At 48.0% G+C, this 23915-nt stretch overlaps 1 long non-coding RNA gene across 2 annotated transcripts; it reads left to right on the top strand.

Annotated features, from left to right (window-relative positions):
• The first annotated feature begins 3912 nt into the window (after window positions 1-3912).
• Window positions 3913-12982, top strand: LOC108495383. Of its 2 annotated transcripts, XR_001874109.1 has the most exons (6): window positions 3913-4185; window positions 5431-5496; window positions 5668-5956; window positions 10364-10426; window positions 10865-11038; window positions 11262-12982. It is a non-coding gene; the product is annotated as an uncharacterized LOC108495383 (long non-coding RNA). The 2 variants fall into 2 exon arrangements; XR_001874108.1 differs by having other exon boundaries at window positions 5431-5956.
• Window positions 12983-23915: the final 10933 nt, after the last annotated feature.

The following is a 23915-nucleotide window of genomic DNA, read 5'->3' as shown; positions in this document are numbered from 1 at the left end:
GGCTGTGCAAAACTGGGAGTGCTTAGGCTGTTCTGGTTTCTGCTCTGATTTTCATCTCCCCCCTCTTCCCAGCTGCACTAAAATGCCCAAACCTGGCTCTGTGCTTTCAAGGCACCATTCCCTTCCAAACCTGACGGGCAAAAAGGCAGAGCCACCAGTGAGAGCACCAACAGGGCACCCAGTGACACCATACGAGCTGGGCTGGTGCTCCATGGAGCTGATCCCATAGCAGCAACTTATTTTTACAGTGTTCCTGCCCTTTCTCCCAATATCTTCCTCTTTGGCTTAATGGGCAGAGCCCTCACAGGCTTCACTGTGTGCTTGCTCACAGAGAGCTCACAAAAATCAGCATTCATCCTCTGGTGCTGTGACCAGGAGCGAGGAGAGGATATTAAGGACTCTGGTTTTGGGGAGACACACTGGCAGTGTCTCTTGTCCTGGAGCAGAGGCAATTTACAGGCATTGTCCACTCTTCCTGAGGAACAAGACTGCTGAGGGCAGAGTTATGTGATGTCAGGGTGGCCCCTCTCTTATCATATTCCTGCAGGGCAAAGACCTAGCCACAGTAGAATACACCTGCTGCTGTGAGACCAGGGGTCAGAACTAACCTGAAAAATCCAGACACTTTCTCTAAAGAAAATCCCAAATCTAGCCCCTTCCTACCCCCTTCCAAATATTTTCATTTTCAGCACTTTTCAACAACAACAACAACAACAACAAAGAGAGGTGAAAAAAAATCAAGATTTTTCTGGGAAACAAATTCTCAGTGGAATCTTTCCGTCTGGTCCATAACAGAATATGTTGCAGGGGACTTCTCTGTTTGAATCCCAGCACCAGCACCAGCCTGTGATGCAGGATCAGGACCGCTTTGCCTGGCTCCCAGAGCTCCTGCCATCCGGCTGAGCTCCACAAACTGTGCCTGGCGCAGGGTGGGCTCCACAGAGGGAGGGCTGTTCCCTGCACTCTGCCCTGTTATGGAGGAAAAGCAGTTTGTATCTTAACACGTTTTGACTGGCAGGCATTTCAAAGGCTTCTCCTCTGAATCAGGGCTGCAGGCACTGCCTACATTTCCTTTTTACAGAAACTGGCAGGTTGAGCTATGCAAAATTCCTTGATCCTGTTTATCTGCTGTCTCCTTCCCAAGAGGCACAATGCTCCTGTGGCCTCTCCAGGCTTTCCTCTATGCCATTAAGTGAGTTATATTTGCCCATTTGAAGGACAAACACAGGCAGGGTGAGAGGAGGGCAACCAGTGGCCCTTGGCATGCCAGACTTTGGGATTTCAGTGTGCAGTAAGGCAGGTAAGTGCAAAGGTACCATGCCCCTTTAGCCTTTTCTCGACTAATTAACTCCCCAGCAAATGATTTGTGTCCAGATCATGTGTTGTGCACATAAAAATAATCCATTGCCCAGGATTACAAGCCCAAAATGAAGACCTTAAGGGAGGAGTGGTGCAGGTCACCCTCCTCCTTGCCTGTTCCTGCTGCCCTGTGGTCCTGAGGGGGCAGGAGGAGCGTGGTTTGAGCATGCAGGCAGGGGAGCTGGGGTTACCTGCCTTCTGGGCCAAAATCTTGATCTCAGTGCCCTGAGGTGCTCAGTGCAAGGATGCTGCTCTGTGCAGCTGAGTTTTGTAGTCCCAAGGGTAATGAGAAAACAAATCAGCTCTGTCCTTAACCTTCGCACAGGGAAAAATCACTTCTGTGCTTACCAGACAGGAGCTCTGGTCTGGTCCTCAGGGGTTCTGCTGGGCAGCACCAGGGTGTCCACGGGGGACAGAGAATGAACTGGGGGGCTGACCAGGGGCCAAGGTGGGGTGGTGGCAGCAGGTCAGGTTGTAAAGGTAGGAAGCGAGGCACTGCTGCAGTGGAGGAAGAGGAAATGCTCAGGCAAGGGCAGCATGAAGGAGGAGGAGGAGGAGGGAGGAGAGTCTAATTTTTGAGGAATGGCCCAAACCCTGTGCCACGGGGAGTGACGCTCACCTCTTCGGCTAGGACCGCAGATCGACAAACCTCCACATGGCTGCTGCGGGTCTGGAAGCCTTTGAGGTGCTCATGTCTCACCCCACTCCCCTCCTGGCCTACAGGTGGTCTGTGGAGGCATCCCTTATCCCGTGAGGTCCATGGTGGAGGTCCAGGTGATGAATTTTGAGGTCCAGATCCTGCTGACGAGCACAGTGGAGCACTCCCAAATCAGGGCTGGTGGCACACGCAGGTGCACGTGGTGCTCAGCGAGTGTCGGTGCCGAAATCTTGACTTTGCAACCTGAGTGCTGTCCTAGCAAAGTTTGTGTGTGGGTATTGACTGAGCCGGGATCCTGCCTGGATATGATTCACCTTCCTTCCCCCTCAAGGGAGGTACATTTGGGAACCTATCACCAGGCTGGCAGCAGCTCTGATGAAACACTGACTGTCTTCTCGTGGGGCTAAGGAGGGAGGCTACCTCAAATACGTTTCTAAAATCAGCCTCTTTCTGTTATTTACGACATAATTTTGCGTAACGAGCGTTGCTCATGAGCCTGTTCTCTGGGATGCAAAGTGAAGGACCATATGTCATGGTTTGGACTGCCAACACATCAACATTGCAGTCGTTTGCAGACTGTTTCATATTTCTTTGATTTGGGAATGTGTGTAATTAGCTCCCTAGAACAGCCGGGTGTAGGAAACGCGGTCTGTTATTTAGGCAGAATTAACATCCTTGTTTTCTGTATTGTGATCCTTGGCTTCCCAGCACTGCTGCCAGAGCAGTGCTGAGGCATTCATTCCTTGAACCTGCCTTGGTTGCAAAACTATTTCTGCTCCTTTGCTAGGCTATCCCGAGGAACCACAACTGGTACGAGACGTGCTGATGCTGTAATTAGTAAATATCCACCGCAAGCGACAGCAGAAGATTTATAGCCACCACTGGAGCTTTCAGCAAGAGCAAAAGCACCAAAGCACTTACGGTCACCACCAGCACAAGGGTTTGCTGCTGTTTACTGTGTTTTTCACCAGCCTCCCAGCAGTGTCCAGCCAGCATTTCCTACCCTTTGTGCCGCAGACCTGGTGAATAAATCTTTACTGACCTGTCGTGGCAAGAAGCTGTGTATGAATGCACTGGTGGGGAAAGAGTTACGTTATTTTAGCAGGTTAACAAACTCGTACAGGCTGTGTGCTGTTAGCATTTGGCCTCCTACCAGGCATATGATCATTCTGTTACGCTTTCCTTTCCTATTCCGGTGGTTTGTGCAGGTTGGTTTTTGGCAGTGCCTGTATCCAACAAAAAAAGCGGGAGGAGAGCACCCATGTCGAATGGCCTCCCGCTCACTCGTGCTTCTGAGGCAGGAAAGGGCTCTGCCCCCAGGGACAAAGGGCAGGCAATGAGAGGGAAGGATATCAAAGATGATTTCATTCCCACAAGAGTTGCTCTGACCGGGCAAAGAAGATAATTTATCCTACTTACGAGCAAAAGGAGAGCTTGTTTCATGCCATTGCAAGTAGAATGTGTCCCAAACACACAGACCAGCATGACAGTGTGTCTAGTGCTTGACTGGCCTCAAAGTCTACAACCATATGAGCTTGGCCAGAGCTGTTACTGGTGTTTGGACACCTCCCTCATCCTCTTTCTTCCTCACCCCTGCAGAGGCTTGTGCAGCCATGGGTTCTCTGTTTCTTGGTAAATGGTGAGTTTATATTAGTCCCTCAAATAGGAAAAATTCTCTTCCTTGTCTGGCTTGACAAACTCTCACAGGAATGAAGTCGACTTTGACATCATTGGCTCCTAGTAAATTTAATCAGAACTGGCCAATAAGTTCAAAAGTTATTAAAGTCAGGGGGAGGGGGTGGGAGTGTTTTGTTTCCCTAGGAAAACAGGCAGAAAGAGAGTGTGTGTGTGTGTTATAGAGGAAAAATGGAAATGACTATTTGCAATCCTAGCATATCTGTAGTAAATATATTATTATTATTATTATCTCCCTTTCCATTTCTTCTCTTCCACATGTAAAACAAATCTGATCATTACACTGATCACAAAACGATCACAAAACTGATCATTATTTCTCCCCATTTCCCCTTTCTGCTCCCTTGGCCAGCTCCACAGGCAGCATCCTTGGGTTGGTTTGAACTCCTTCCTCTTCTCAGCCACTCCTTTTCCTTGGGAGACCTCACTACCTGGAGGGATACATTCGGCTCCCTGGCTACAAATGCAGCAGGGTAAGAGCAGGGCTAGTTTGTCAGGCACTCTGTACATGGCCGCTGGCTCAGGCTGCACCAGACGTGCTCTTCCAGTGATCCCCTTGTCCCGCTGAAAGGCGCTGTGGGCCAGTTGGATGGTTTGACACAGCACTGGGCGCGACAGCAGGAGATGGAGCCAGAGCCAGGTCAGCTGGATGTGCTGGAACACGTCCCCCGGGAACCGCCTGACTCGGCTGCAGTAGCTGGCCCGTAGCTGACCCTCAGACTCGTGGTGCTTCGGTCAGGGGGATGCTATTTTGATGATGCTTCTGCAGATTTAGTGTCATTTTGGCCTTGCTCCCATTGACGTTGTGGCCATAGCTCTGGACACAGCCTCTCCTTTTGCTCTTCTCCTTTCTGCTGCCTTTTGCCTCGCTGTCCTCATCTCTGAGTTCTGGGCTTTGCTTTCTCTGGGGAAGGGCTCAGCAAACTGCTTCTCCCTTCGCTTACACCAGCTCCCTTCCTCTCCCTTGCATTGCTACTTCCATTCATAAACTTGAGGTGTTTCAAACTTCAAGGTCCTTTTTCGTTATTTAGTCCTGTTTCCAGAGGTGTTTTGAGGAGCTTGAGGTGGTCATCCCTACTGCTGAGTATTCTTCTCTCCCTCGGTCACCATCCCTATTTCAGTCCATTTCTTTTCCATTTGGCTGCCACTTGACCATGCAAAATTTTGGCAGCTGTAGGGATATAAGCAGGCAGGAATTTGACTCATAAAAAAGCTTTGGAAATAATTGGATTCTGGGTTCATTGGGAACTTGGTTGATCAGTATAACAGAAAGAAGAATTATTTGCTGTGACTCAGAGGACAGCACCGTGCTTGTAGATCAGGTGAAAGACAAGAAGGGCTCATAATTACTTTTTTTGATCAGAATCTTCTTGGAAGGTTTTGGTAAGATTTTTGTGCATGAGTCTGCTGTTGATATGTATTTGTAGGACACCACGACCCTGAAGGTTTCTGGTAAGACATTTGCAAAGTCACTGTTATTCTGTGGACATACATGTAAATGAGTTGACATTTTCCCAATGATAAAAGGCCAACTCCAACACAGAATCCTAAAATTATAAAATCACTTAGGTTGGAAAAGACCTTTAAGATCATCGAGTACATCCACTTGATCTCTTTCTGACTACATGTTGCAGAATATTTGCAAATGAATGCAGAAAATAGATATTTGTGGTCACAAAAGGGCATGTTTGAGAGATTGTTTCTTTGGGTTTTCCCAGGGTGATACTGGTCTGCCAAGCAATGGAGGCTGTGAGCAAGGAGCCAACAGCAACTCGTTTAATAAGGTTTGTTTTGTAAAAAGGCCCCTTTGAGTTAGCAGTTAAAATGTTCTCTCTTCCCTTGACTTCTGCTGGAGTAAGCCAGTGACTTTCTGTAATAATTTTTATCTGCGTGTCAAGAATTTAACCTCGAAAGCATAACTGGACTGCATTAATTAAGCTTTATCTCATCTCCAGCTGAACCAATGGTCAACAAACAAACAGAGCTTTCTCAGGATGGAGATCCTGTGCATTTATGTTGTCCACAGCAGTTTCACCTCCCGGGCAGAAAGGTGTTCCCCAGTCACTTCGTGGTGCACTTTCTGGGAGTCATGAATCTCCTTCTCACAGCTTATTTGTGTCACCCATAAAATATCCCCAAGCCTCTTCTTCCAGGAAATGTGGGGGCCAGAAGAGGTCCTTTTGGACTGTGCAGCATCTTCCAAGCATCCACAGGATCTGGCACCTGGAGTAAAGGGCTCTTTTGGTAAGATCTAGTCTCTTATATTTCCCCCCTTACTGCATCTAATCGCCCACCCTAGTGCCTCTTTGAGGAAGGATTTCCATTTTCATCATAAATATATATATATATATATATATATAAAATGTACATACAAGTACATACAGTGGATGCCTGTGCATGTGTTTTCAAGGAATATCAAGCTGCTGTCCAAATTTTTTTCACTAAAACTAAGCCTATCAGGGCATTATGTTTTCACAGTGGGATTCTCAGGTTCTTTTTCCTCCCTGAGGCAATCTCAGTGTTGTCCACATTTGAACATGAATGCTCTGTTCCAGTCTGATTTTAGTTCAGAAGGAGAGCTGTGAAAGAGCTGGTTAACTCAGGTGTTCTCACTGTCTCTGGGTTTCAGTGAGGCAAAGGCATCTGGTCTTCCCCTGGCTCTAGAGCTAGAACTGAGCAGCCCTGCTCCAGGAAGAGGCACAGGGAGAAAATGAAAGGAAATGTGCACTAGCAAGGCCCATGGGTGCTAAGAGAGCTATGAGGGAACCTGAAACCATAAATGAAAAATTCCTCTGGACTCAGGAGGAGGTGCATCACCTCCTTTCAATGTGTTTTCACCCTTGAAACCTTCCATGGGAAGAAATGCAGAAGGAAGAACCTTTTCACTTGTACATAACGGGATGCCAGCAAGTGGCAGCAGCTCCCTGCCTGACAAAGAGACTGTCCACATCTCACATCATCTGTCTGCTCCTTTGTTTATCTGAAAACAGAAAAAAAAAAAAAAAAGAAAATGCTCATGTCAGAAGTTATTCTGACACTGCTGGAATAGCTTAGCCCAGGTCTGACTTGAGTTCGCTGCAAGAGGTGAACTGAAAACTGGGGAAAAAAATCTTGCTCTGATCCCCTTGTAGAGAGGTCCAAGGGGACCAAGCACTGTGGAGGAAAGGAGAAATGTGGGGTTCGGGAAATATGGAATTCCTTTTTTTTGCAGGAGGAGCTCCTGTTGCTATTCTGGTTTCTGTGTCTTCAATCATCAAATGCGGCTTTTGTCTTTTGATAGGGCGAGGAGGAAAGCATACAATAGTGTTCTGACAGCCAGGCACACCCCAATTCTTGGTTTAAAGCTTTCTTTCTGCTGAATTCGTTCTTATAGTGCTAATGACCAGGTTGCCATAAATAGGCACTAAATGCGTCTGGTCACGGTAAAGGAAAGTGAAGGTCAGTGTTGGCTCTTATGCTGTATTTTAGATCTCTGTATCAAAGAACTTCATAAGGAAGGGGAAGGTGCATTTTCAACTTGGGCTTCCTTTTAGATACAGAGGGGGAAAGTGAGGCATGAAAAAAATTGCTTGTCAGAGTAGGATGGGCATGAGAATGGATGTGGGCTCAGCAAGTTATCACCATAGAGGGCAAAATTTACTCCGCATTTAAACCAAAGGTAAAGCTGCCATTGAATTCAGTAGGGGCAGGACTTTGTCTGCAGCCCAGCTCAAGCAGCCTAAGCTCTGAGCCAAGTGTCCCAGACCAAATGTCTGCAGGAGGAAGGCAGGTGTTTTTGGGATGCTGGGGTGCGGATGCTGTGCTGGCCACAGCGGCTGCACGAGGAAGGATGGGAGGGGATGTGGAAGGTGCTCGTGTGTGGAAGCAGGTGCTGGATTGTGTGGTCCATGTAGAGCTGATATCTCATTTTATGGTCCCAGCACATGTTCCCTTCATGGCTTGTTCACTGAGCCTGGCAGTCTGAGAGGGCAGCACCCCTTGGGTGGGTGGAGTTGGGTGAGAAATGTGCCCTTGTGAGAAGCTCAAGTGCCTCCCCCTCTGCCTCACTGACTACCAGGTACAAATGCCCATCTTGCACCCTGTGTGGGGGAGGAAGCCACGGGGCATTTTTAAAGATGGGCAGTGCCAAGTGGTTTAGTGGCTACATTTGTTTTACCTGCCCTAAGCCAAGTTTTGAATGTTACAGCTTGAGCACTAAACCACACCACTCCTTGGATGTGCCAGACCCCATTGCTGGCCACACTAGCCTGGTTATGCCCCCAAAACTAGGGAAATTGAGGATATGCTTCCCTTTTCAACCTGCAAGACCACCAGGTCTACAAGAATCCAAACCAGTAGGGATTTTACCCAGTGGGGATAAGCCAGAGCCTAGTTTGGATGCAATCCCTCAGTAAGACTCTGGTGGTACAAAACCAGGGCAGAGTCCCTCTGAGGCTGGAGACACACTCCTCTGGATACTGATGGTTGGATGGTAGGGAGAGCAAGGACAGTGCAGCGCCACCAGGGAACACCAGTTCAGCTACCAGTGACAGTGGCTGCAGAAGGTGCCAGGGTGTGCCTGTATATCTCATGTGAAATCAAGCACAGTTCCTGCCTGAGAAGGTTGATTTTCACTTCAGGGCTGTGTGAGACCATTATGGGTTGGTAATGCTGGCCTGTGCCCTGCAGACACACTTTGGGGACTACATTGCTCACCATTTCCCAGGGGTTCCTGGAGCTGGGCAGAAACCAACCTCACTGCTGTTGCTGCAGAGTGGATTATGGATGGGCGAGGGACAGGGAGAAGTCATAAAGAAGTTAAAAAGCAAAGGATTTATAACACAGTAACACAGGTTTACAACACAGGCTTCATAACACAGTAACACAGAGAAAATCCTGGGGAGGCCACAGATGTGACAGGTTACAGCTATGGAGGCAATGCCAGGCATTGATGGTATCTGCCAGCCCCTGTGGGTCTATGTTTAGCTTGCAGAGGCTCAGGACATACCCCAAAAGGAAGAAAAATAGGGAGAAGTTGTCCTGCAAGGGAGGCTGTCAGCTGTAGTTGTGCTAAGAGGGTCAAGCTCATTTTTGGGCAGCTCTCGGCAGCCACTTCAGTTCATGTAGGTCTGTTTGTGAAACACCCTGTGCTGCCTGGGCAGACTAGAAATGGCCTGCTCCTCTTTTCTTTCTAAGAAACAACCCCTCCCTTTAGGCTTCTTTTTTTATTCCCTACCACCTGTGCGTGCTCAGAGCTTCCCTGACTGGCATCAGCCACTGTCGGCGGCTCGGGTGGCAGAAGCTGAGCCTGAGCAGGCATTTTCCAGAACAAGACAGCCAGTGCCCAGTACAGAACCTGCTTTCCAAGTGGGACAGGCTGGGCTGGAGCCCAGGGTATGACCTTTTCTGCGTGGCATGCTCCCATGTAATGTGACCTGGTGTCACTCAGCTGCCGGGCGGTGTTGCGACAGGGCTTTGCTGGCCTCTGCAATGTGCAGGCAGGACATTGCATTCTTCCCCCAGACCAAGGCACCGCTGGTAAACCATAAACCACACAGGATGCCAACCAAATTCTGCTATTCTTCATTTTATGTTGCTTGGGATGGAAGTATTTGACCTTAAATTACTCTTCTTCTTTTGAAAAGGGAGCTTGTTTCTTAGGAAGGATGGATTTGATTCTTTGGTTTTGGGATAAATCTGGTATGAATCCACACATTGTTTTGTGCTGCCTGTCCTCCCCACCCAGACAGGGGCATTACTGTAGTGGCTGGCATCAGATGTCTGTTGTTCAGGTAGGGAGTCTGAACCACACTCTGTGCTCTCAGGCAGAGATCCAGGAGCAGGGACACTTCTGGCTGCTGTGCAATGCAGGCTGTGTACCCAGTGTAAATTAAGTATACCACACACTGGTAAACAGCTCTGTTTAACACATCAGCTCAAGTGGGAGACAATCCAGTGTGAAATGCTTGCATCGAGACGAAATCACTTCTTTTCCACTATCTTGCTTCATCCTAATACTACTCATCCAGGCTTGAGCCTGTGGTAGTCTGTAGAGAGGGTGAAATGCAAAGAGGTAGAAAATAAAGCTCTGAATCTGCCACTGCAAAACTCAACTCCCTGGCTTCTCATCTCAGCAGGCTTCTTGCTACCAGTGCAAAATGTAACACATCTTCCTTTTAATTCCCTTACCTGCACTGTGGATTGGAACACCACTGGTTTCTTTTGCTCTGGGCATTAGAGAAACAAGATGTTTCTCTAATGAGAAATTATTGAGATCTTGGATAGAAATGTAAAGATGAGAATATCCAGAAAAGGGACAAAGCAAGTAAAAACTTAAAATTGCCTTCCAAAAATTGCACTTGGAAATTTAGGATTTGTTTTGGCTCCAGTCAAAGATAAGTTTTTGGACTCAATTAAAAAAAATTAAGAGGGGCAGGATGAATAAAATAAGATGACTTTTGAAATCTGGATGGTCAAATGAGAGTATTCAGTGTTAGTATTCTGATCTAAAAGAAATCAATTAATAAAATGCTTATTTTACCTATATGTCCAGTTTCCACTATTTTCAAGTCTTACTTTCCAAAGTCAGCTCAGCTATTGGGAAAAGGGTTGTTTGTTTGCTTGCTTGTTTTTATTTATTGTTGCTTTACCTTGTGTAATTTCTATCTGCAGCTTTTTACCCATTGGTGCTAATGATGACTCTGCAAGCAACCCAGCTTGACTCTGAGAATGCAGGTGGGGTTTGTAACAGTAGCACTTCAGAAGACCTTCCTTTTGACCTCCTGATGAAATCAGCCACGATCTCGCTGTGCACAGAACATCCCCTCTGAGCACAGCTGCAAGGAACAAGCAGGAATTTCTGAGACGGCACAAACTTGCAAACCCTTCCACAAGATTATCAAATGACAGCAGGTTGAAAGTATGTAATGAGCAGCACGGATTCACTGACTAAGCATCCCTAAAGGGACTGGTGCTTAATCCTTTCGTAGATGGTGCCCTCTCACCCTGCTCTGAAGGAGGAGGAGGCAAATGTGCTCTAGAGCAATGACATAATTGAGAGGAAGGTTGATTTACTCCATATGAAAGTAACATGGAGTTTTCCTTCTCTGTCTAGAGAAGGTCAATCAGGCCACTCTGCATGGTCCTTGATTTGTCCCCACTCCTCTCTTTTAGGAGGCCAGAGGGCTCCCCCTCAGCACATGGCAGAACAAGCCTTTATCAGCCACCTTTGCAAATCCTTCCCTGGAAGAATCATGGCAGTGAGAATTAAGTTCCTGCGCACAGACAAGCCTATTTCCCTCAGGATTAGCAGCTCTGGATGTCACAGCTCCACAGTAGGACATGCATGTGAGTATATTAAGGCAACCCTGAGGGTTTGCCATCTAGACACCACATGGCAGGGAAGAGGGGACAGTTGGAGTACAAGGTTCCTGTCCAGGTTTGTACAATTCATGCAAACAAGCTTGTGTTAGTGTTTCACTGATACTTTTATCCAGGGTAAGTCTTATGAGACCAATACATGTGTATGTGTGGAGCTGCACACCATCACACCTCCTGATTGCACTTACAGGCATCACCCTGGCATCACTTGGAATCTCCCTGGCATCACCCTGGCATCAACTCTGCATCACCCCTGCTTCACCCTGGAATTCCAGTGACTGTAGATGACTGCATTATTTCCCTGGATGCTGGGAATGTCCTTAGAGGTGAACAACTGTCATCTGGTTTGGGATACTGTGAATTCCTGGCACTAATGTCCTCTTCTGTCTCCTCCCTGCCCTGCCTCACCCCTGCCCCTGCCCCCTTGTTCTGTGGCAAAGGGGCCACATAGCAGAGGAGGCACCATACAGATTTGTCTGGCAGGTTTGTAATGAGAGGCATGTGATGACCCTGCACATTCATCAGATGGTTGTTTTCAGCCTGGACCCATCTGTGATGTTTTCATTATTTTTTTTCCTCCCTCTGCTCAGGCCAGGCTGCTCCGGGAGAAGTGGCACGTAGGCACATACGTCCTTGCGCACGCTACACTTGTATAAACTCCATCAGGAAGTCATCTGGCCAAACTTCCCAGAGCTCTGCTTTTAACTCTTCCCTAGGCAGGCTGTACTGGCAGCCAGGGGATTTCCAGGGAGCATGGATATGTGCATTCGTGCCCCTGTTCTGTTTATTGATTCCCACCGCTCTCCTCCTGCCTACAAGCCCTGATCACGTGGCTGTGCAGCTCTTGCACCCATCCTGCTCCGAGTTCCCACCAGAAGGAAGTCTCCCTCAGCTGTGCACCCACAGGCACGCACAGGGCTTTGCAATAGAACAGTGGCTTTTCTGGAGGGTGAAGCAGCTAAAGCCAAAGTGCCAAAACATGCCCAGAGCAGGGCTGCCCCAGCAGAACAGAAGGAAAGAGTGTTGGTGGGGCAAAGCTGTCAGCTGTTAGGGGTTATTATCCCTTGCAGTTATTATTTCAGAAGTATGTCCTTACCAGGCACATGAGTAACAAAGGAAGTTCTCACAGTCCTTAAATGTTTGCTGTGGTCAGGGAGGGATTAAAACAACCCAACCCCTTCAGAAGTGACCCTGTCTTCAATGAAGACGTGTCTCACTGAGTGTCCCACTCTGTGGAGAGGCACGACTGCACACCCACAGAGGCACGTCAGTGTGTATAGAGACATTTAAAGGACTGAGAAAAACCCTGGAGACTCCTCAGGTAGGAGAAAGGCTGCTATTCCTCCCCATGACGTGTGTGGATTAGCAGTTACCCATTTGTTAAATGCAAAATAACAGTCATCCCATGTTGTTAGAGCCTGTCAGCTGCCCACTGACAGATTTCAATGGCTCGTACAAGATTTATCCCTGCAAGTGTTCAAGAAGTGACGTGGCACTTAGTGCTACAGTTTGGTTGACAAGGTGGTGATCAGTCAAAGGTTGGACTTGACGATCTTGCAGGTCTTTTCCAACCTTAATGATTCTATTTTATTTTGAAACTTACTGCACAGGGGTGAATAACTAGAATTTCTGGAAATGTTATCCTCTACAATCAGGTTTGGAGCAGGAATGTCTGAGCTCATTTGATGTTTGGCCAGTGGTGTTGGACATTGTTTGCTTCTGCTTACTCTGGTGTGAGTATGAAATGTGTATCAGAACACCAATGGCAGTGCTGTGTCTCTTGACATACACTGTAAACCAGCCCAGAATGCAACCATTTATCCATCAAGTTGTTCACAGACATTTGTCCCTGGTTTACTGCATATTCATCTTCTCCAGTGTTACAAAACCATGACATGGTAAAACAGATATTACAGGTCTTCATTTTTCTCCTGTGTGCACAGGCGAAAATAAGAAGTGACTTCATTAAAGTTAATTCAGTTAGCCTGGTGTTAATTTTGCCTTCTGTATCATATTTACAGGCATCTGTCTGAGATAGAGGTGTGTGACTTTGCACTCAGCCTTGCTCAGACAGCTCTGGTACAGAGGGGATTCAACTGCCAGAAATTCCCAAAAATCTAGGGATGACTTTTACAGCAGATTCATCCATTGCAGAGACGTTTCTCCTCTCAAACATCTGTTTGTGTGCCACAAACAGCAACGTAGCCTTCTGTTTCTGTCAGACTGCTTCTGAACCTCAAGAGATACAAACCAGAACTGGTCACTGACTGGTGTTGGAGGTATTTAAACTGCTCCCTGGTCACCTCCTCTCCTGCAGCTGGAGGAATCAACCAAGCTCTCATGGTCCCTCAAGGAGATGGAGAAGCTCTGAGGGCTGAGGAACATGGAGGCTTTTGACCAAGCATGGTGTTTTCCTTTTCTCTGAATTTCTTTCTTCAGATCTGTTGTTGATGTGGGTTATTCCTCCATTTCCTCAACTGGAGGATCACAAGGCTAGTTGCTACCCCAAAAACTAGACTCAGTTCCCCCATTGTGACAATTCAGGGGTATCCTGAGTTTTTGTATGGAGACTAGGATTAGATGAGATATTAGGAAGAAATTTTTACTCTGAGGGTAGTGAATCACTGGAACATATTGTCCAGAAAAGTTGTGGATTCCTCATCCCTGGAAGGATCCCTTCAAGGCCAGGTTGAAAGGGGCTTGCAACAACCTAGTCTAGTGTAAGGTGTCCCTGCCCATGGCAGGGGGGTTGGAATTGGGTGATCTTTAAGGTCCCTTCCAACCCAAACCATTCTGTGATGAAAGAAAGCACCACCTGTCCTGCTCTTTGCTTCTTTGGCTTTCTGCCTCTCAGTGGTGGAGGACAGAAGGTTTTCTGAGGATGAACTCACCACACAGACTCAGCTCCATGTGTGCTGGCGTAAAGGGTGGGCTTGCTCCATCTTTCCCAAGTCCTTCCTCAGGCAGGCTGGCATCCTCAGCTACTGCTGTGATGCTCCTTGGGACAGAGGAGGGAAGGGAGGCCTAACCTGCAAACACCTGTAATGAAATGGTTTGTGTTGCTCACCAAGGCCCTGATTTTTGTCTGATGGGCTGGGCTGAAGAAACTATTGAAAACCTAAATCACATCACCTCCCTCTGCCACCTCAGGTAAGCCGACGCTCACCAACTGACAAGCCAAAGGCAGCAGACATTTGCCTTCCTGTTTTAATGGACTGCAAATGAATTATGTGTAAGTGCTGTGGGACTGTTCTCAAGATGTCCAGCAAACAAGACAAACCTTTACAGCTTGGGGAACCGGAGCAGGACTGTGGGTTGGCAAGGGCATCTTGTGTGGCCCTTGGCCAGAGCTGGGACCACCATCCCCGTCACTCCAGGGTCTGGTTGTTTAGCCTGTCTCAGAACTCCCAGAGATAGGTCAGCTCAAGGATAAATCAGTTCTCACCAGTTCTTTAAACATAAACCTAAAGCAGGGAGAAACTGGCTCCTTTCTGCCTGGAATCCCACATGGCTGCCGGGTTTTGCGTGCGGAGGTAACCTTATGTGCGGACTGGAGAGAAGGTACCCTTGTAGGTGCATTTGCACCTCTGAGACAGAGCCTTTGGGATTAAGTGTCCAACATTTACAACACGAAAGGATGTACAGTGCTCAGTCCTGACCTTGCTGTAACCTGTGGAGAAGCAACAAAGATTCCCTTTAACCATGTATGGCATAAACAGCGAGGAACGTGTATGTAACAAAATCAGAAAGGAATCTGATAGAGAGCCCCAAAGATAAATGCCACTTTAGGCAATGTTGCTTTAAGCTGTTGACAGGAGCACTATCCAGAGAGGAACTGTGAGGTTTAAGTGCTTCTCTGCTTCTGGGTGGGAGAAGGTGTCATGTAAAATGCGTTTTGTGTTCTTGTTTCATCTCCCTCTCTCCACTCTCCTCTGATGAGAGTGCACACACCGAAAGCATTAAAACCAGACTGCAGTGAGTTTGCTGCACTAACACATCTCCACATCAAAGGCGTTGCTGGAATCTATTGATTCTGGCAGAATTGCAGAATGTTGTGTTGTTTTTAGTGAGAAATCATGCATTTCTCAGTTGATTTCGGGAAAGGTTAAAAAAAAAAAAAAGGAAAGAAAAAAGCTTTATCTTGTGCAAATATTCACCCTACAGAGAGGCTGATAAACTGCAAAACGTAAGGGCTGTCTCCCTTGGTGCCAGCCATTACTCAGGGATGACTTTGTTGACAGACAACGGAGCTTTAGTTTACATGATGTTACAAAAAACCTGTTCTATTTAAGTTCTATTTTCTCTGTCTGTGAGTAACATTTGGCTGTACTACTGTTTGCTTCCTATTTCTGAGGCAATGCCCCCTATGCCGGTGAACAGCACTGGGACACAGCACCACGACTTATGTCAAAAAGCCCAGAGATTACCAACTACACCAGGTCAGAACTGCAGGACAGATTGTTGCTATGCTTTAGGAGAAGCCCAGGCAGATTCACCTCTGATGCAGGTGTACCTTAACAGTAGCCTCATTGGAAAATCTGCTTTTGGTCAAAAGATCCAGCAGCTATTTTGACCAAAAATGCATTTTCCTTTTCATTTTGCCTCATAGATATGAAACCATTGCATTTGTACGTCACTTTAACTGAAACTACTCAGTTTCTACTGAAAATGGCTCTCTGCTGTAAGACCTGCATTAACCTTGTGATTCAGAGCAAAATCTGAAAAGAACATAGATCAAACCACGAAGTGGGAGGAACTGTTTTGCTCTGCTCTGGTTTCAGGGCTTTAGTATTTGTAGGACTCTCTGAGTCTACTTTGTTTGCATCCTGCACACGAAGGGCTTCCAAAATGCAAAAGCATTAAGGTGTTTTTCAAAAGGTGCCTGCAGACCGCATCTTTTCCTTAGAAACATCCTACTTGAGGTGTTCCCAGTCCCAGCCAGTGATTTCCAATGCACAGTAAGCCTCTCAGAGGATCTCCTCCTCCTTTGCACTCACTGTGCTCTTCAAACTGTCTCTAAACACAAGCCAGCACCTGCAGCCCTAGGCCAGACCTACAGGACGTGGTGAAAACCCAGCCTCACCTCCTCAGGGGGACGAGTATCCACCTGGGCATCTAATTATAGTGAGATGGAAAAACATCCATGAAAGGACAAGGATAAGTTTTCCAATACGTAGCACAACAGTAATCAATACTTGCATCAATACTTAATTTATCTGTGTCAAGTGGAACAGCTTCAGCACGAGGGAGTGAGATCATCTCTTCCAACCCTCTGCCACATGGGGTGGGAAATGAGGGTTTGAATCCCTTCACACAGAGGTCTCAATTCTCAAAACCTTGGACACAAGGGTGCTGCTGCCAGGAGGACTTTGACAGGAGGGACCCACCCTTAACTCCCACTCAGAAGTAACATCTTAACCCCTCTGCAAACCTAACACCACACCCTTAACCTCTGGATAAAAACCCACTGAGATCAGCATGAGTATCCTTTGATTTCGGGGAACTTTTCAGCTGGCCTCTGATGAAAGGCATTTACCTCATGGCCACTGAGTCAAGCCCCTGGAGGACTTCTGTGCTTCTTGTAAAGAGCTGCAGTTTCAGTAAGAGACTGCAGAGTTACTCAAACATCTACCCATGGATACCTACTCTCTTGTGCCGCAGTGGCTGCTCAGCCAAGGTACTTGCAACGTGCCCCATGACATGTTAATTTTTGGGCACCTCCCCACAGGGACACCAATGGTGTGACTCAGTGGCACGGAAAGCACGTTGGGAAGTGGGGGAGAGTCTCCTGCCACGCACAAGTGGTGACATAAATGGTAGGCAAGGAAAAAGCAACGACTCCTCTGTTGCAACAGGAGGTGAAGGTTTCATCTCTCTGTGAATGGTTCCCCTAACGGTGACTAAGCTGTTCCCTCCATCCAGCTAATGGAGAGACTGCTATGCACTGTGTATTCCTGTAAACCAGCCAGTTTCAGGTCATCCCATTTCAAGGCTTCTCAGAAGGGATCTCTCAGTGTGCTAGTTTCATGAAAGATGCCTCATGCAGATTCAATTGGATTTCAATCACTCTTTCCTTTCTTGTTAAGCACTTCCCGTAGGAGTTGCAGCCCCTCAGTTTAGCTAACAGGAAGGTAAGCACATCTCTCTCTTAATCTTATTCTGCACCTGTGTTCATAGCTTGATCTTGCTCCTGAACTGTGCTGTGTGTTATTACACCTTTGCTGCAAATTGAGACAACCACCAACATTTTCAGGACACTCTTATTTTTCACAGAAAATCTATCTGGTGTTGGTGACAGCCGTGAACTTAAAGCACAGTATTTACTCCTGGGTGCCTCAACCAAAATGGATGAACTGAGGTCACATGTGTACTCTGGGACAGGGGTGCTGGCACACAGGCTTGCCCGGGAAAAGCTATCCCAGAACAGTTCCAGGAATCGCTGAGGAAAACTGAAGAGGATAAATGGGTCCCAGTGGTCTATGTGGATTCAATGAATCTGAGTTTGCAGAGAGAGATACCAAATCAGTTGACAAGGCTTCTTTCTCTGAGAGTTTGTGTTCCTAAGCCTTCAATGGACCATGAGTGGCCCCTGTTTGTGACTACATTAGACCCTACTCTGAATGCCCTTAATAGGATTAACTCATTATCTGAGTCATGGGGTACAGCACCTGAGCAAGTGCCTCCTGCTGTCCAAGCAATTGGGCTTCTCTTTTTGGGGACAGGACAAGAGAACGTGCCAAACGTCCATCAGAAATCTGACTGCGTTACCGGAAGGGGCTCAGACATTGTCGTGATAAGTAAATAAAACAGCCTCCTCAGAACACAATAGAGGCTCCAGTTTATTCCTAAATTATTAATCTTCCCCGAGGAGTGGCTTTATAGTGCTGACTTGGGCACTGTGGGAACACAGCCTCTTCCCAGCACGGGCTCCTCCCTGCAGTATCTCCTGGTGGGATCACAGTGGAACTTGGCCCATCCCGGGCGGATTATCCGAGGGGGCAGGACATGACTTTCAGTGCCAGCTGGGAGAGGACGCTTCCAACACGGGGTGGCAGCCCCATGGGTGGTCCTGTGGGTGGAAAATGTCCTCTCCCACTGTTAGCAGGCTGGCAGCACCTTTCCCGATGGAAAATAACATCATTCACTGCACTGGAGTTTGCAAGGGAGCTTTTCATCACCACTTTTTTGAACCTCTGTTGTCTGCCACCTACATGGGAGGATGACAAGCCAGGACTTGGGCTCCTTCACCCCACAGACTGCAGAGTGATACTCCTTAAAGGCTTTTGAAGGCATTTCAGTTTAGTCTCACTGTATCCTGGTGAAGGAAGCCCCGTGGAGACAGTGAGCTGGGTTAAAGGGGAGCTGTAGGAGGAGGCACTGTGTGGAAGAAGTGAGCTTACAGGTGAAAGAAAAGGGTAGCTGAGTGCACAATTATGTTATATATATATATATATGGCACGTCTGTTTGTGCTTGTGGTATGCCCCTAAAAGTGAAAGGATTCTTCCATGAGAAGAATCCCCAAAATCTCTTCACCGAGGCATCTAGCAATCCTTTAGGAGGAAACAGAAAAGGTGGGATATTTTTCTAGCACAGAGCTACAAGAGAGGGAAGGGACTGAGAAACAAAGGTCTGCAGTCACACTGGGACATTTTTGTCAGAGGTACTCATAGCTGTACTATTTTTCCCCTTTGCTTACTGGATCACGTTAAATATGACCAGGCTGCATCACTCCCCCGTGACAGACAGCATTGGAGAGGCTTTGGAGCATGTGAGGATTGCCTGGAGCTCTCAGAGGAAGTCAGTCTTTTGAAGAAGTTCAAACTCCCAGCTGTTTTCCAGGCAATCCAGCTACCTCCACCCCCCCGCAGGAGCTGTGCCTCTCCCCAAGGTAGGACAACACAGCCACCTCCCAGGCACCCCCAGGCCTGGCAAGACACAGGTCTGTTGAGGGTGAGGGAATGGCAGAAAATGGTCACAGCAGAGGGATGCCCTCGGGTGGGTCCTGGTGCTGATCGTGGCTGTGAAGGTGTCCTGACTCAGCTGCTGGAATAAAGAGTGTTACTGGAGAAAGTTCCTCTGTGCCTTGGGGAATCATTACTAAAGCTAATAGGGAGTAAACGGCATCCTAAAACATATCTCTTCCCCCACGAGAAACAGTAGCAGCCACAGCCTGGTGAGAGGGAGAAATAAATGAATCCCAACAGACAGGACCTGGGATGAGCTGGAGAGAGCTGGGGAGAAACGGGGAGAAGGTATTGAGACAACCTCTACACGGTTCCACTTCTCCTTTTTTCAGTCGTGTGGCAATGCCATTCATTAGGAAACATGAATCAATGGCACTTCCCTGCTGCGCACTCCCCGGAGAGCTGTTGCAGTTCTCCAGGAGATCTCGTCTGGCTTCTCCCTGCTCCTGCACTCGCACATTCCGAGGCCTGAGGCGATGGAGCGACCAGGCACTCACCCTGCAGGTGTGTTCTCCGCTGGCCATAGGCTGAGACCTGAGGTTGTCTGACAAGGCTTTTGTCAGACGTCAGCAGGACAGGGATTGGCAGGAAGACAGCGCTTCAATACGGGAAGTCGTTGCGTTCACGCATCTTGCCCGGCCCTGACGTTTATGGTGTTTCAAAGGCACACACAGTTTTTTGGCAGCTTCTGACAGCCTAAGAGGTGTTACTGCCATGAAACCACTGGCAGCACAGTGTTTGCTTCACCTGAGCTCTCCCACATCACCTCAGCTTGCCTGCGAGGAGCGAGGCTTTATTCCTTTCGGGAGGCACAATTTTCTCCTGGATCAACAGCTTCCTGGGAAAGGTTGATTTTCACTGACTTCAGGCATGTGGAGCATGGATGCTGTTGGGCCTGAAGACCTCTGCCACAAGTTCAGCTCCTCGCTTTGAGGCCGTGGTGACCATGGGGCTGAGTCACCAGCACGGGCTCTGAACTCAGTTGTCTCCTCTGGACACAGTGAGCCATGGCAAAATGTAACATAGGACATTCTGTAGTAGATAAAGGGGTCATCTTCCTTGGGCACTTCCCAAAATGAGGCTGCCCCAGGCACATTGGGCATTTGGGTGCTAGCCTTGAAGGTGGGCAACAGTCCCGTGTAGCCAAGGTCATTGATTTCAACAGCAAATGGCAAGAAGCCAATGGGGAAAAACAATCAAGCCCCTCTGGAGACATTCTCTCACTTCTAACACCCTCGAGACTGAGCAACCCCCAGAGGAAGAGGAGGGTGCCTACCATAGTTCTCCCAGTCTCCACAACTCCTCCTTGAGTGGGTAGAAAAGCCACCCCACTTGGTGCCACATCCAGGAGCCCCTCATTCCCCTGCAGAGCCCGGCGGTGCCGCACGACTGTCCCCACGGGTCACACCCTCATGGGGCACTAGGGCCCTGCAGGGTTTGGTGTGGCCACTGAGGCTGCTGGAAAATGAAATTTCAGTCCCGTTGGCAGACTTCCAATTTCAACATTTTTTTTTCTCTCTTCCTTGAAAGAAGGCAAAGGGGGAAGCGAAGCCGGGGACGGTTGAAGTGGAGGCAGGAGATGCTTGAACCAACGGCTTCGGACAATTTGTTTTTGCTCAGCCTTCTCAGAGAGGCTTGTTTGGGAACAGGGCATTTTGAAATGTCCTACTTAGATGGAAAATGCCTTATCTAGCAAAGAAAGTTAACCTCCTTCTCTGTCTAAGATGCCTAAAAATTTTCACTTGGCTTCCTTCCACACAGCTGACGGACGACCCCACTCCAGCCCCGTGGCTGTGTGTTGGCTGCACTGTGTCCCATCATAGGCACTGTGCAGGGGGCACAGGCTCATTCCTCTGTGGCCTGGGACAGCAGCCACAGGATCCCTGAGTGTGGTCCTGCTTCTCTCACTGGGGAGCTGAGGGGATGGGTGCTGCCAGGGGCACAGAGCTCACTGCTGCCTCTGGCTCACCCTCCGGCTGAGTATCCATCTGCAGGGAGAATAGGGGCTTTAGTTAAAGGCCACTGATATTTCCATTGGTCACAGGCACCTCAGCCTGCACCAATTCCATTTCCATTTCCATCTCCATCTCCATCTCCATCTCTCTCCATTTCCAAGCCAAGTCCCTTCCTTCCTCCCAGGAACACAGCCATGTCTCCTGATCCCTTCCAGTGCCATCCCTTGGGGATGGGGTTAGGAACTGGATGTCCTCTGTCATCAGTGCAGCAACTGCCACAGTTCTCTGCTTGCCTGTGCTCAGCTTGCCCGAGCTCCACCTCACACAGCTCCATGTGGTGGGGTTCAGAGCAAGTTCCAGCTAGTGGTGGGCAGCATCCTGGTTTAGCATTGATCCACCACGTCAGCAGGTCACCCAGATGTGCAGGGGGAACCAGCCAGGCTTAGGAAGGGTCTGATCCATATGTGCAAACATGGCATGGTCCCTGCTGCTGGGAATAATAAAGGACTTTCTGCAATTACCTCGGCATGTTTTGGAAGCCAGGATTTCAAAGCAGCAATCAAGCCCTAATTGATTAAATGCTCACCACATTCCCGGGAGTGAGCTGCTGCCCCCGGGATAAACGGGAATAAGTCACAGGCAATTAGCGATTTGCCTGAGGTGCTTTTGTATGTTGGTAATGTCTGGGCTCAGACTCCTCTGGCCCTGTTAGTCATTAGACCACACATCCTCCATCCTCTCCGGGTGGCATCCCGACAGCCCTGGCAGGGTGGAAGGAGCAAAATAATCTAACTTCGCGTTTATCTAGGAAAAACTTTCCCACAGTCCCTTCTGGCTCTTTTTGTTTTGATTCTGTGGTTTTGTTTTTCTGAAAAGTTAATATAAATCTTGAACTGCAACTGCTGAGCTTTTTTTTGAACACATTTTGTTGCTAGAGCATCGTTTGAGGGAAACACATTAAAAAGTAGAACCGTGTGTTTATTGCCAGAGCCGAGCTGGCTGGACAAAGCTCACCAAGTATTTTAAAGCCAGTGTGACATTTATGCATCACAGAAATGGTCTCTCTGAGCTTGTTGATGCTGCTTTTCTTCCTTCTGGACAGGATCTTTTGGCCTTTCCCTCCTTTCTCTCTGCTATGCAACACAGATCCTGACTTTCTGTCTGCTTACCCTGTGCTGCTCCCAGGGTGCAGGGGGACCAGGGGATGTCTTCCACCCCACACACTGGTGTCCGACCATCTCTTTTACCCACATCAGCAGTGCTAAGGGCACTCGGTATCAGCGTCCAGGAAGTACTAATTCACATCTCAGTCACCCCAGTGCCCAGCCCATAATCTGGGAATCAGTGAAGAAACGTTTGTTCTTTCACACTTTCTTTCCCTTTAAAGCCACTCTAAAGCAAATGCCATCTTCTTTAGGAATGTGGTATTTTCAAAAAGCTTTTCAGATTTTTTGTTTTTATCTTTCTCTTTTTCCCTTTGCTATTCAGTGCTATCAAAAGGGACTGGAGTGACATTAATGGAAGTTAAACAGGGTTTTGACCTTTTCTAGAATGTCTAAACCAGCACTTAGTGTCTCCATCTCGCTGCACATTAGTGCAGTTTGAAAATCCTTCCCACGTGATGGTTCAGAGGAGCCCGGCTGGAGGGCTCCTTTCAAGAAAGCCCAGAAAATGCACTCTATTTGCAGGAAAATGGGTATATGTAGGTAAACGCAGCCCTTTCCCCCAGACTGGCTATTTTGAAGCTGTGCAGTAACCACCCAGAGAATTTCTTCAGCTGCATGCACACTGCTGGTCTTTAAAACCCTGAACTTTGCTTTTACTTGGTATCTATTTGTTTTAGAATATCTTGACCTGCTATTCTGGCAGTGAGGGATGGAAGTGGCTGACTGCTGACATCTGGGAAGCTGGCAGGAAGGGACTCTCTGCTACCAGACCGTGCTGCCCGCGCTGCTGTGGCTGATATTACTCCACTGTGAGCTCTGGGGAAGGAATTCATGGTGGAATCATGGCCATCTAGCACTGAAACCCAACTTCAAATGCTTCTCATGGACAAAAGGATTAAGCCCAGTGTGCTAAACATGTACCAAGTTACCACTTTGTTTTGGGATACTACACATCTTTTAGACAGAGAAAGCTGTTCCTGTGTGTTTCACCTGAAGATGCAGCCTTTAAATTGTACTTAGCTGTATCCTCACTCTAATCAAAGTTGTCTTATAACCAAAGTGTCCTAAAATCTGATCAAGTGGCATTCCTGACCACTGCACGCATTTTTTGAATATCTCAGGGATAGGATTTCATTCCTTGCAGTCAGCGGAAAAACCTCCAGTGACTCACAAGTGGTAGGAATCCTTAGGAAAATAATCTGTGCTGGAAAAGCAACACTTCCCCTCCACTATCTCTGCTTGGTGACAGCAGGGGTGAGAGCCGTACAGCCAGACAAGGACTTCTCCTACGCACACCGGGTCAGGTTACACTGCGGAGCAAGGAAGGCACCCACAGCCCTGTCTGCCCTGCCAGTGCTGCCCAGGACAGACAGCTGCCAGTGCCAGTGTCAGAGAACAAATCTGGATGAGAACTCAAAGAAAGCCGCCGTGTGACAGTTCTCCAAAACCATTTAAAATGTGGTTTCCGTGTGGTTTTGTTTACTGCACCTCACCCAGCTCCACACGCAGAGGCACTGGGAGACGGGATTGGAGATGTGCCCCGACGGAGATGTGCTTCCTGGGGTCGGGAGTTGATGCTTTCATGGTGCCTTCACCTTCTGTTTTTGTTTTCCAACATCTGCTTTACATTGTTGCTGCTTTGGTACAGGCAGATGTTTCTGCTCCTGCAGATGGGATGAGATGAAGTGGAGTGGAGTGGGATGGAATGGACGGGGGTGAGATGGGGTGGGATGAGATGGGAGTTGAGCAAACAGAGGA

Source organism: Lepidothrix coronata, unplaced genomic scaffold (assembly GCF_001604755.1).
Source record: "Lepidothrix coronata isolate B3197 unplaced genomic scaffold, Lepidothrix_coronata-1.0 Scaffold30, whole genome shotgun sequence".
Taxonomy (NCBI): Eukaryota; Metazoa; Chordata; class Aves; order Passeriformes; family Pipridae; genus Lepidothrix; species Lepidothrix coronata.
This window is presented reverse-complemented; position numbering and strand designations above follow the sequence as displayed.